The sequence below is a fragment of the Watersipora subatra genome, chromosome 6 (genome assembly GCF_963576615.1).
Source record: "Watersipora subatra chromosome 6, tzWatSuba1.1, whole genome shotgun sequence".
NCBI lineage: Eukaryota > Metazoa > Bryozoa > Gymnolaemata > Cheilostomatida > Watersiporidae > Watersipora > Watersipora subatra.
In genome coordinates this window covers 44,837,201-44,849,813 of record NC_088713.1, presented here as the reverse complement: position 1 = coordinate 44,849,813, position 12,613 = coordinate 44,837,201, and positions in this window count along the sequence as shown.

The window sequence follows — 12,613 nt, the reverse complement described above, 5'->3', positions numbered from 1 at the left end:
AACAAGATGTTGTAACAGAAAGAACATGTTGGCTATTGTCCTTACGTACTACATGCTTTCAAAAAGCAACAAATAAAAAATAATGCAAGGAAATGTGATTAATTAAAATGTAAAATTAAATACATACAATAGCAGTTAACACTCGCATTTGCCAGGGAGGGAGATATAAGTTATCCTTCGTTACAACAGTTGACTTTGATAAATTTAGATTTTATCAAAGTGTTAAAAGACAAACTTAGAAGCAAACCTAAAAGCAAACTTTCATTTTCAACTAAACGTAATTAAAATTTCTTCGGCATTCATAGTTTGAAATTTCTCACTGGTTAGCGAGAAATCTTTCCTTTTTTTCGCTTTCACGACTAGCCGGCCGTTTTAAGATAAACCTATCTAAGGACGTTTGCCTTTGTCGCCCTTGCAACATGTTGCGATTAGGACGAACACAGGTGTCGTCACAAATGGTTAACACACGATCACTAGCCAACTTGTCCGAATGTCTATTAAACAGTTTGGATAGATAGCGCCGGCCTTTTCACATTGCATCGTTTCAATTACGCTGTCACCGGCCAATTGTTTGTCCAATGCCATCAGCGGTCGTGAAGATCGCTGCACCGTTTAGAAACTATGGCTAGTCCTTTTGCGAACTAAATGCCCTGAATATAATCCTTCTGTTTGATAATTATGAATGTATTTCTGTCATATTGCCGAGCTATCTGAATCACGCATACACATTTCGCATATTTTTCAATACTTTTCCGTTTAATATCGACTGTTATCATTTGCTTTTTCTTTGTATTATCTTTCATTTTACTGGCAAACTTTCGGTCTACGCACAGTACTTTTAATTCACATAATTCTGCACAGAAAATCGTGCACAAAAAAACACGGTACAACAGTATAACCTGAGCAGTTGAAAAATTCAGAGTGATGCTGTTCTAATAAAACACCTCTGGCATACTTGGCAACTCACTCAAGTGCTCGTATCTCAAACATGGCTCGTATGTTAGTGCTAAAACTTGCTAGAAAGCTGGCTCGTATCTCAAGTTTCTCGTATGTTGGAGCACTCGTAAGTTGAAGTATTACTGTACATACAAAGGAGGTGGGAAAGCTACATACTTAGCTTTTTGTTTAATAAGATGCCAAAAACTTTGTGTTATTCAGCTATCAGCTATTCAGGATGTTCAGCTATGACTCGGTTGAATGTCAGATGTTGTAGAACATTCTAGACCATTGCTGCTCTTCGAATTCTCATGTATGGAGTGATGCGGGAAATTCTCACCACCAGCTACCACAGTTGAGTGATTAGTTCTGGCTGGGTTGGTTTGCAGGTTTAGTAGGAACTGGCTTTTGTCAAGAACAGGCAAGTATGTGAAAACAGAATGTCATTGATCAACTTCAATAGTCTACTTCAACATGGAAAATCAATAATCTTATTGACTTTGATTAATTGATAGATAGAGTCTTTTGTGATTGACTGGCCGCTTTGTTATCAGCTCAGTAGGCCTTAAGAAAGGGTCAGCAGACTACTTGCAAAAGCGTTAAACGGCTAACAAGATGACGTGCTTGGGCGAAAATTTTTGACAATCATCCTATTGTATTCATCATGTTGAGCAGTTATCTGAGAAATTTAAATGAGGAGCATCAAGCTTGGCAGACTTTCATGATCACATGAGACATAATGGTAGTGATTAACTAGATGTCTCATGATGATATTGGACATAAACCGTTGTTCTTAAAGATAAGCAGCTTCTTATAAAGGTTTTAGGTTGGCTTCCAGCGCAATTCTTGAAAAACCCTAAAGAAATGAGCAGAGCTTTCGTTATCCCCGACAGCATAGCTCGACAGCATCTCTTTTGAGCATTAAAGATTCATTATGAATGGTCAATATCTCTCAATGTACTTCTCCTCATCAAGAGACAATTATTGAGCTACAGCTTATGTAATGTTAGCAGTAAGTACATCTGATCTTTAATTGAATCTTGAATCGACTTTGAATCAATCTTGAATCGATCTTGAATTGAATCTTGAATCGATCTAAAATTGAATCTTGAATCGATCTTGAATTGAATCTTGGATCTGATCTTGACTTACTGCCGCTGCCAACAATGTAAACTGAACTAGATAAAATAATCAAAAGAGAGCAACTTTGAAAAGTCAGTTTACCAGCTCTAAAAGGACATACTAGACTCCAATAGAGCAGCACTAAGATGGTGTCTCAATAAAAACACCCAACAGAAGGCAAACCACTGTTGAGACCTGCCAAAAATAGTCATGGTTATAGAAAGCCGGGAGAACCATGATCCTCTGCATCCTCACAGGAGATGGGTACATAGAGAGTCTCCAAAGGAGCACAATAGCATAACGATAAAAGTTTTGGGCTTAAATTTGCTTACAATGCGTTTTCTCACATATGAGTACACGGAGATACATGAAGCATTTTCAAAGTTCATCCAACTCTTCATCCTTAAGGACCGTTGTATTCAACAAATTTTTCTCTCAGTAAATTTACGTTTTGGATAAACCAAAATTTCAGGCATCTACCCAGCATTCATACAGTGGCATAAGATAAACGGGTAATGATTAAAAACGCAAAAACTATATAGAACATTCCCCAGTAAACAAAACGTACGCCAAGTGCTCGTGTTTACTAAAAAATTTTCTAATGATTGGCAGTCAACAGAGAGCACATTCTCAATGATTCCTCCTCGTAGCCTTAGATTTACTTGAAACTATTGTCGGTGTTAAATTTTTATTTTTCACTCAATTACCATTCCTTTTTGCACAAGCTCTATCGGTGTTTGCACTCTTGATAGGGACTTACTGACTCCTTCTCAACCACCTTAAACCGAACTGTTTTTTGTGACCATCGATTGAGTCGTTCAAACTTGTTTTACCATCACTTACAAAACACAATCATTACTAGCAAAACTGCATTGGAGGTAAGTGTCAGGGTTGGAAAGTTTGAACAACACTTGAAAACAAACCACTGGCGTATTAATGTTTATTATAAGATAATTGCTTAAAGACAGTTGTAGGCCGTACAATTTCAATACTACTCTTGAACATTGGAACTTGGGCTCATTATTGCAACAGCGGGTTATCTGTCAAAACAATTTCAAGGAGAACTATAGTAGTGCCTATCTCCATTAATTGAGTTGTTTCAATTTCACTTCATAGCGGCAGTCTGATTTTCGTGGGGCAGAAGTGCCACTTTGTTTGCAGTCAAAACTTGTCTTGGGAGAAATTGAACTCAAGGTCCAGAGGCTAATCATTACACTTAGAACCATAGAACCATAGAACCAATGTACAATTTCACTTAAAGGAAACGCACAAAAAAACAATACATTTCATATTATTATTCAAATATCAATTATTATAGCAATTAATGGAAATTATAATTACAAATTAATGTTGAAAGTATAAGAGCAAGTTGAAATTTCTTTCATGACGAAAATATATTCATTCATATATTCCTATATATTTGAGATCGAAACTTTTCCCTTGACATAAGTGTGCGTATAGTACTTACTTGCTATATCCACTGTCAAGCTAAGCAGTCTAGTTCCCTCCCAACAAGTAATAATATCATAATATGATATTATTGCTATGAGTCATCGGGTGAGGACTGTCAAACGTCTGCCTATATTATAGGCAGACGTTTGACAGTCCTCACCCGATGACTCATAGCAAGCCAATCAGAGGAAGAGAAAGCTCTCACAGTGGTCGGGAATTCCCCATGTGATTAACCAGCAATAAGCTTGCGCAACAAACAAGGCTGCCTCAGTGATATACAAATTGAATTCTAGTCCAGTACCCCTCCAGTAAGCCAATGGCCGCTAGCTTTATGGTTATGTAGATCACAGGACCAGTCCAATACGACCTCTACTAACTGATAGTGTAGATATGATGGTATAAGCTTTCACTTCTTTTAAATTTCCTATGAGAATGTAACTTTAGCTAAAGATCAATTTGCTAGAAACTAAACCTGACATCATAAGGGATGAAGATGAGACTTTACAGTTTAAAGTATTTACAGTAGAAGACTTACCACTAGTATTAAGTTTATATAAGGTTTAACACATTGACATAGAACTTGGGAAAGGGGTAGTTAGCTGTATATATCTTGGAACAGATATATTATGCAAATATTCTCCCATCGTACACATGTAGTTTATTAGCCAGGCAATACTTTGGCCATCTAAGTGCACTAAAAGTCTTGGTGATTTAGGATTCAAAATGTCACAGTTCTGTAGATCAGTATACTTGTATATGTGGGCAGTTGTTTAGATTTAAAGAGCACTCGGGAATTAGGTACTATTGTGGTTTTGAAGCCGCTTGAAATCAATCTAGCATGATTGATAAAATCATTACTATAATGAGTAAACACTATTCATACAATAATAAGGCCATAATAAACCATATAGCAATAAGCCCTGTCTATCCGCCCAAACTCACGGTTGCAAGTTGGAAAACAATATTACATCACAGGGGATTCGAACTCAGATACTCAGATATTCAGATACTCAGATATTCAGATACTCAGATACTCAGATATTCAGATACTCAGATTTGTAACCAGGCATACTACCATCTGCGCCCCTTGACTAACAAATTGCTGCATTTTGGAGATTTTATATTTTAAATATGTAATTGTACTTTATTTTAGTTTGTATTTTCACTTTATGTTAATTTTAATTTAATTCTAATATTAAAGTAGTCATCAACAATTATCAAACTCATGAAAAACAATCATTTTAACTAAGTTTCCATTTAATGTTTTCATTTAAATTAAATGTTTCCTAAGTCACGGTTACATGTTGGAAAAAAAGGTTGCACCGCAGGAGATTCAAACTCTGACAAATATTCAGCTGTGCAACCAGATGCACCACCATCTGCGCTATTCAATCACCTTGCGTAGTATCAGAGTAATTATTATAAAAGACAATCTCTCCCGGCACACTGGACCACCATGCTGCTAATCTATATACATGTATATATTTCTCAAAGTTTGGCTGTACATGTATGTGTAGGTCCAGCTAGAGCTATTAAAATCTTGGAATTACAGTTCTGCATTTCGATGGATTTGAACTCACAAAGATCTCACCTACAAGTTTTAAATGAGCTATTCAAGTTATACCGCTTGCCATTGCGACTTCAGCATTATCTGTTATGGTAAAAACCGATTCACAAACGGATAAATGATAAAATGTTTGTTAAAAGTTTGAAGTATCTAAAATACGTACTAAAACTTCCTTCAAGTATGTGTTTAGTAAGCTAAATTCATTTAAGTTAGATTCGGCGCTTATATTACACGTCTGTCTCGAATGTACGAACTCTCCACGTAGTACATTGTATTGTTCTAATATATTGCAAATCATAACCACAAAATACACTAAAGTTATTGTAGGCAACTATAGTTACTAAGGTTAACATATTGTTTTGTTACTATTTTTAATGATGATGATTTTGATGATTTTTACCAGGAGGTGATTGCATTAGATAATTACTCTAGGCTTCTATACCACTCTATGTACGTCTATAATAGCCTATGATATTTTTGCATGCCAAAATTGGCATGCAAAAATTGGCATGCCAATTTTTGCATGCCAACACTGGTAAGCCAATTTTTGCATGCCAAGGCTGAAACTAACTAAAATCATATAATGGTAAACCAAATATTTTTTCATTGTAATTGTAGCAAACTAGACTATATTTAACCATCACTCGCTAATGATTTCACAATTACATTTAAATACCTTTACGTTTTTATTTTTCCTCCTAATTTATTAAAACGAAACACTTCTTTCAAGTTATAAAATTTGAAAGCTACAGTTGTTTGGCAAAATTTGAAAACCTTTACAGTTGTTTTTATTTTCTCTCCTAATTTATTTCAACTACACAAAACACTTCTCTCATGTTATGTAGTTTGATAGTTAGAATGGCAAATGCTGTTATATGTTAAATACAAATCAATTTTCTGTCCCAAGACTTTTTTATTACCTAGGCAATGCCGGATAGTATAGTTAATCTATATATAGAAATTTCAAAGTTTGTCTGTCATCATTGTTCGTTGTCTGCCCGACAATCGTGATGAAAGTCTGGGGAAGAAAATTGTGCTTCGTTCCGGATTTGAACTCACAAAGATTGCAACAGCAAGTTTGGAAACAGACACACCTAACCACAAAACTATACCATTCTCATCATCCCCATTGATCTTACCATGTACATACTCTGTATCCTTTACGTGCTTGCACACACTAAGTGTGCACTATTTGTTGTTAATTAATATTACCTTTTGTGTTATTAATTTTTGAAATTTTTAAAAGCTAATTTTTTACTACCAATATGTATTTTTTTTAATTTGAAGTTTTCAAATGACATGTTTTCAATAACACTCATATTTCTGATTCTTCCTAAGGTTCGATTGCGAAATATGTACAGGCTAATTACGTTTCACCAGGACAATTGTATTATTTCGAGTAGGAATAGCCTTTTTGTTCTTTCTCCGTTTGATCAGACAAAGTACCAGACAAAGACAGTACCATGTCTTATTTTTACATTTGTACCGGTATCAAAAGGTACCAGTATTTTCATATCCAAAGTTTTAATGAAGCTTTTGCTACAACAGTAACTTTTTTCTACACACACTTCTATACAAGAATTGTTGTTATTAATTCAACATACTCAGGATTTTTATTTTGTTTTCTCAGTTCGTATTAATTGTATCATTGATGAATAATTTTTTATTGCAGCCGCAGCAAAACAGACATTATTTAGCCGTTATTTGCTAATTATTTCACATATACATTTAAGCACTTTCACAGTTGTTTTAATTTAATTTATTTTCGTAATTTTTTGGACCTGCACAAAACATTTTTCTAATGATATAAAGTTTTTATGTTACAGTTGTTTTACAAAGTTTAAATTCTTCACAGTTGTTTTACTCTTAGTGCTCTAGCCACACCGCTGATAGAACGTTACCAAGCATTCCTTCTGCCGTGACTTCACCCTAACTTCTGACTAGCATTGCTGGGACAATCTTTGGTTAAATAGTCACATCTAGCTTTCTAAATCATTCTCCAGAACCTACATCACTCCCAACACACCAAATGCAGTTTTGCCTACCCTAGGACACTTATATTTCGCTAGTATTTAGTTTCGTGAGTAGCACACAGAGTAAAATTTCGCTGCAACTTAATTTCGCAGCTCTGATGAGTGCGAAAATATAGTGATGTGAAAATAAATACAGTGGAACAAACAAATTAGATTCCTCGGGTCCGGTAAAAAAAGTTTTTATATTTGCGACTAGTTTGTATTTGTAACCCGCAGGTATAAATGTATGGCAGAAATCGATAATTCAACGTGATCGCTTGCTGCCATTTGTTTCTTGGACTATCAATGACGTCTCGGTCCTTTCCGTCGTGACCGATATGGTACCAATATTAGATCTCAAGTATTTATAGCAAGCGATGGCCATGGCACGTTTTGAGTTCACAATATTTCAAATTAAAAAAAAATCAAATACAGTACATGTCTCATAAAAAAGAAAATAGATAACAACCAACATCACAACCAGAACTGTATAACATGGTTGGACCTGGTGAGGGTTGTTATCGTTTTTGGTTGGCAGTAAAATTCATCACTACAATAAGTATTATTTAATTGTATGACTTCACCTACCAGACTTTCATCCTCATCAGTTACAAATTCGGTGACTAAACTGATATCATCATCTTCTTCGTTTGTCTTGGCTTTTCCAAAAAAAACTTGTTATCTTAATTTGCTTTGCCATGCTGCTCATTCGATGTATTAACGAATTTACTAGAAATTTCCCAATGAGCTCAATCACACACAAAATTATCTGCATTTCTAATATCACGATTTTGTTGTGGATATCAATGAACTACAGGGCCGTATTCCCTTGGACAGCTGGCCGGCTAAGACGCCCCAACTTTTTAGGAATTTCATAGTCCAACGGCTATAGAAAGGTTTTTATCGCTGTAGAATATCACTTTATTCGAAGCCATAGATACCATAGAGTTATCTCCCCCTAGAGTGATAACTATACGAGCGTTTCCGGTGCCAACAAGGAGCGTTTAGGCCACGCCTCTTTTTTGTGCTAGTCGGTCGTAGTGATTGACTAGATCAATAACATCAGCCATGAGAAGGGTTAAACAAGGATCATGAATTTCCAGTTGAGATAGTAATTAATGCTCATATTAAAGAAATGATGATCATAGTTTATTACTCTAATATATGCTTATTATTTAAAGCAATTCAATACCTACCAGGGGTTGCTAAACATATTATGGAAATGTTTACTTTTTCATTTCCATAAACATAAATATTTCCATAATTTTAGGGAAATGGATATGGAAATTTTATTTTACAAGTATGAAAATGGTATGAAAATGGAAATAATATGAAAATGAATTATAGAAATGCTATGGAAATGGAAATAATATGGAAATGAATTATGGAAATGGAATTAATATGGAAATGAATTATGGAACTTTTAAGGAAATGGAAATAATATGGAAATGAATTATGGAAATGGAAATAATATGGAAATACTATGGAAATGAAGTAGGGAAATGGAATTAATATGGAAATGAATTATGGAAATGGAAATAATATGGAAATGGAAATAATATGGAAATGAATTATGAAAATGGAAATTGTGACATACACGTAATCCCTGATACCTACATGACTTGCCAAGGCACTGAATAGGTAGTGAGTGAAAGTGAAGGTAATGCACGCAGTTACTCATAGATAACATACATAGTCATACTGGGGTTGTATTACATTGGTGTGATGGGAAGCTAATCAACTGCCATCAACTATGAGCTGTACTACCTGGTGTTGCCCGAGTAATAAAAAATTATTTGGACAGAAAATTTATTTTTATATAACATTTACTATTCTAACTTTTAAACTTCATATCATGAGAAAATATTTTTAAGCAGTTTAAATGAATTAAGAGGAAATAGAAAACAACTCTAAAGGTTTGCAAGCTTTTTCAAACAACTACAACTTTTAAATTTCATATCATGAAAGAAGTGTATTGTTGAAATAAACTAGGAAAAAAATAAAACTGTAAATGTGTTTAAATGTAAAATAATTAGCAAGTAATGGCTAAATATAATCTGTTTAGCTATGATTACAATGAAAAATTATTTAATAAATAAGGTAATAAAAAAGTCTATTTTATTTTTATATAATTATAGTTAGTAGAATTAAGTATAATTTATTTTTATTTAACATATAACAGCATTTACCACTTTAACTTTCAAACTACATATTATGAAAAGTGTTTTGTGTAATTGAAATAAATGAAGAGAAGAGAGAAAATAAAAACAACTGTAAATGTTTTCAAGCTTTTTCAAAAAACTACTACTTTTAAACTTCATATCATGAAAGAAGTTTTTTGTTAAGATGAATTAAGAAGAAAAATGAAACTGCAAATGTGTTTAAATGTAAAATAATTAGCAAGTAATGGCTAAATATAATCTGTTTAGCTATGATTACAATAAAAAATTATTGTAATCATAGCTAATTTTTATTACTTTATTTAATAAATAAAGTAATAAAAAGTCTATTTTATTTTTAAATAATTACAATTTAGTATAATTAAGTATAATTTATTTTTATCTAACATATAACAACATTTGCCAGTCTAACTTTCAAACTTTTTGCTTGCTTACATCAAGCAAAGATGTCCACTAACTAGTGGACATCTTTGCTTCAAGCTAGTCTATGTATTTGATTGATATGTATTAAAATCTAATATTACATGCAAGGGCTGTTTGTGAACTGAGGTGACAATGAATCACTCTATCACCATACAATGTTAATACTTTCAGTTGATGGCAGTCGATTAGCTTCCCATCACACCAATGTAACACAACCCCAGTATGACTATCTATCTTATCTATGAATAACCAATGATATACAGCCCCTCATGTGTGGGGGCTGTATATCATTGGAGTAACTGATTGCATTAACTCACTTACTTAACACCATCTATTCAGTGCCTTTGCAATGCATGTAGGTATTGAATTGCTTTAAATAACAAGCATATATTAGAGTAATAAACTATAATCATCATTTCTTTAATATGAGCAATAATTACTATCTTAACTGGAAATTCATGATCATTCTCATGGCTGACGTTATTGTTCTGTCGATCAGTACGTTTGACTAGCACAAAAAAGGGGCGCGGCCTAAACGCTCCTTGTTGGCACCGGAAACGCTCGTGTTGTTGAATGCACAGTTATCACTCTAGGGGGAGATAACTCTATGATAGATACAAACATCAACTTTTAGTAGTTCTTAGGCGTCATTATTATCTTCATCAGCGGCAAAATATTCTTGTTAACGACTTTTATAAAGGTTTGCAAAATATCAAGTTTTAGCAAACATCTGCTTGCCCATATCCTACTTAATGAACTTGAAATAAAATCGGCAAAAATGATCTTTGTTAAAACGCTTAAAAGAAAAAGATGTCTTCTTTCTGAGCTTTTTAACTGCATACAAGTTTTGCCTGTTTTAATTTTAAAACGTTTTGTCAGTCACATCAGCTAAAACAAAGGAAATCTCAAAAAATAGAAAAATGTTGATACTTGCCAATAAAACTTTTTAAAACTTCACGTGAGAGGCCCGGCTGAGGCCCTACATAAGAGAAACCTGTTGGGAGCTTACAGCACCCCCCCTCCTTCTCCACACCCCAGAGGTGCATAACTAGTCGTCTAACATTAGCCCCCCAACTTGCAACCAGTAAATACAGGCCTGTGTAGATCATAGCTATTTAATTTCGAATTTTCGCTAGTTCGTTATGATAGTTTAGTTTCGCGCATGAATTTTTCGCGTGATGATGACTCCGCGAAAACGCGAAAGTTAGATGCCGCGAATACTTAAGTGTCCTAGGGTACTTAAACTACCACTTGTAGCCACTTGATTGCTACCGACTTCACTATGCTCTCATTTTCTGCTATCTGTCACCATCACTTCACTCTCTTTTTATCGTTATTGTTATTTTTTCCATTCTCCACCACTACTAGCTCAATCTACTAAAAACCTGTTTCTCTTCCTTTTAATTCTCTCTTTTCATTCCTTTTTCTCATTTCTTTTCAATTTCAATTCTCTCAATCTCGTACTCGTACTCTATCAACGGTAGGAATGAATTCTTCACCATCTCCTTCATCTCACCTGTACCAATGCCTTCCCTGTACTGCCAACTCATAGCTCCTTCATCTCACCTGTACCAATGCCTTCCCTGTACTGCCAACTCACAACTCCTTCATCTCACCTGTACCAATGCCTCCCTGTACAGCCAACTCACAGCTCCTTCATCTCACCTGTACCAATGCCTCCCCTGTACTGCCAACTTACAGCTCCTTCATCTCACCTGTACCAATGCCTCCCCTGTACTGCCAACTTACAGCTCCTTCATCTCACATGCACCAATACCTCTCCTGCTCTGCCAACCCACAGCTTATACATCGCACTTAACCTAAACTCACATTAAAAGGCGTACACAAATGCTATCATTTATGAACCATTGCCCCAATTAATTCGCAGTCACAGTAAAAATAATTTTGTCATTGTTGTATTACAAATCTCATGTACTTGTATAAAACTTCATGAGTAGACAAGCCGTTTCCTCCTTTTCACTCACTGACGTAGTATCACTCTACCAATTACCATCAACCTCAGAACTACTGTGATCGCTCACAGCTGCCATGACCGCACATGTCAATGTAGCCTGAGTCCCACATCCTCGACCATACACCAAAAATTGGTATCAATTGAAATAATTATTCCTTACAGTATGAGAGTCAAAATACATGAGGTCATAAGGCCAACTTGCCCAGTTACCCTAAATATGTTCTTTCATGTTTCCGTGCAAAACATTTTAGAGTCTGCAGCTAGCCAATTATATCACTTAATCTCTACCAATACTTTGTTATGTGGGTGCGTAAAGGTTATTCATGTGAGAAATCCTAAGTGTTACACATACAAGATGTAGTGAGGTTGTTAACGATGCATAGTTGTGGAGCAAGAATCGGTGAATATTAAAAAAATATATTTTAAAGGTATTCAGAAGTTGCATGCCATGGTTCTTCTAAGCGCCAAGTCTCTTTGTAAAAGCTGACAACTCCAACAATAAATTAGTTGTGAAATCATCTATTGAATACTACTACCGGTTTTATTAGCACCAAATCTGGTCATAACAGCTGTAACCTTAATCAAATTTTTTATAAAGAGCTCCCAATAAATTTGAATAGAATTTTTAGTTTATATTAAAAGTTAAAAGCAGATTTGCAGTATAGCCTTTTTGAAAAACCTGAGGATAGTGAAATGTGCTTCTCAACCAAATCATTGGTGTACTATTAACTTTTGACTTCCATGATAGCATATTAGAAGTTCATCAGTTTAGTCATGTAAAAATATTTTAGCAAGCTGCAAAATGTTTATAAAATAGCTTATTAGATAATTTGAGACTTGGTAAAAAACTATGCTTCTTGAAGCCCAAGAACCAAACCTTTTGTGGCAGTGGTGCAAAAAGTGACGCAGACTTTCTCCAGCAAAATGGTTCATAGTGCTTAGGAGT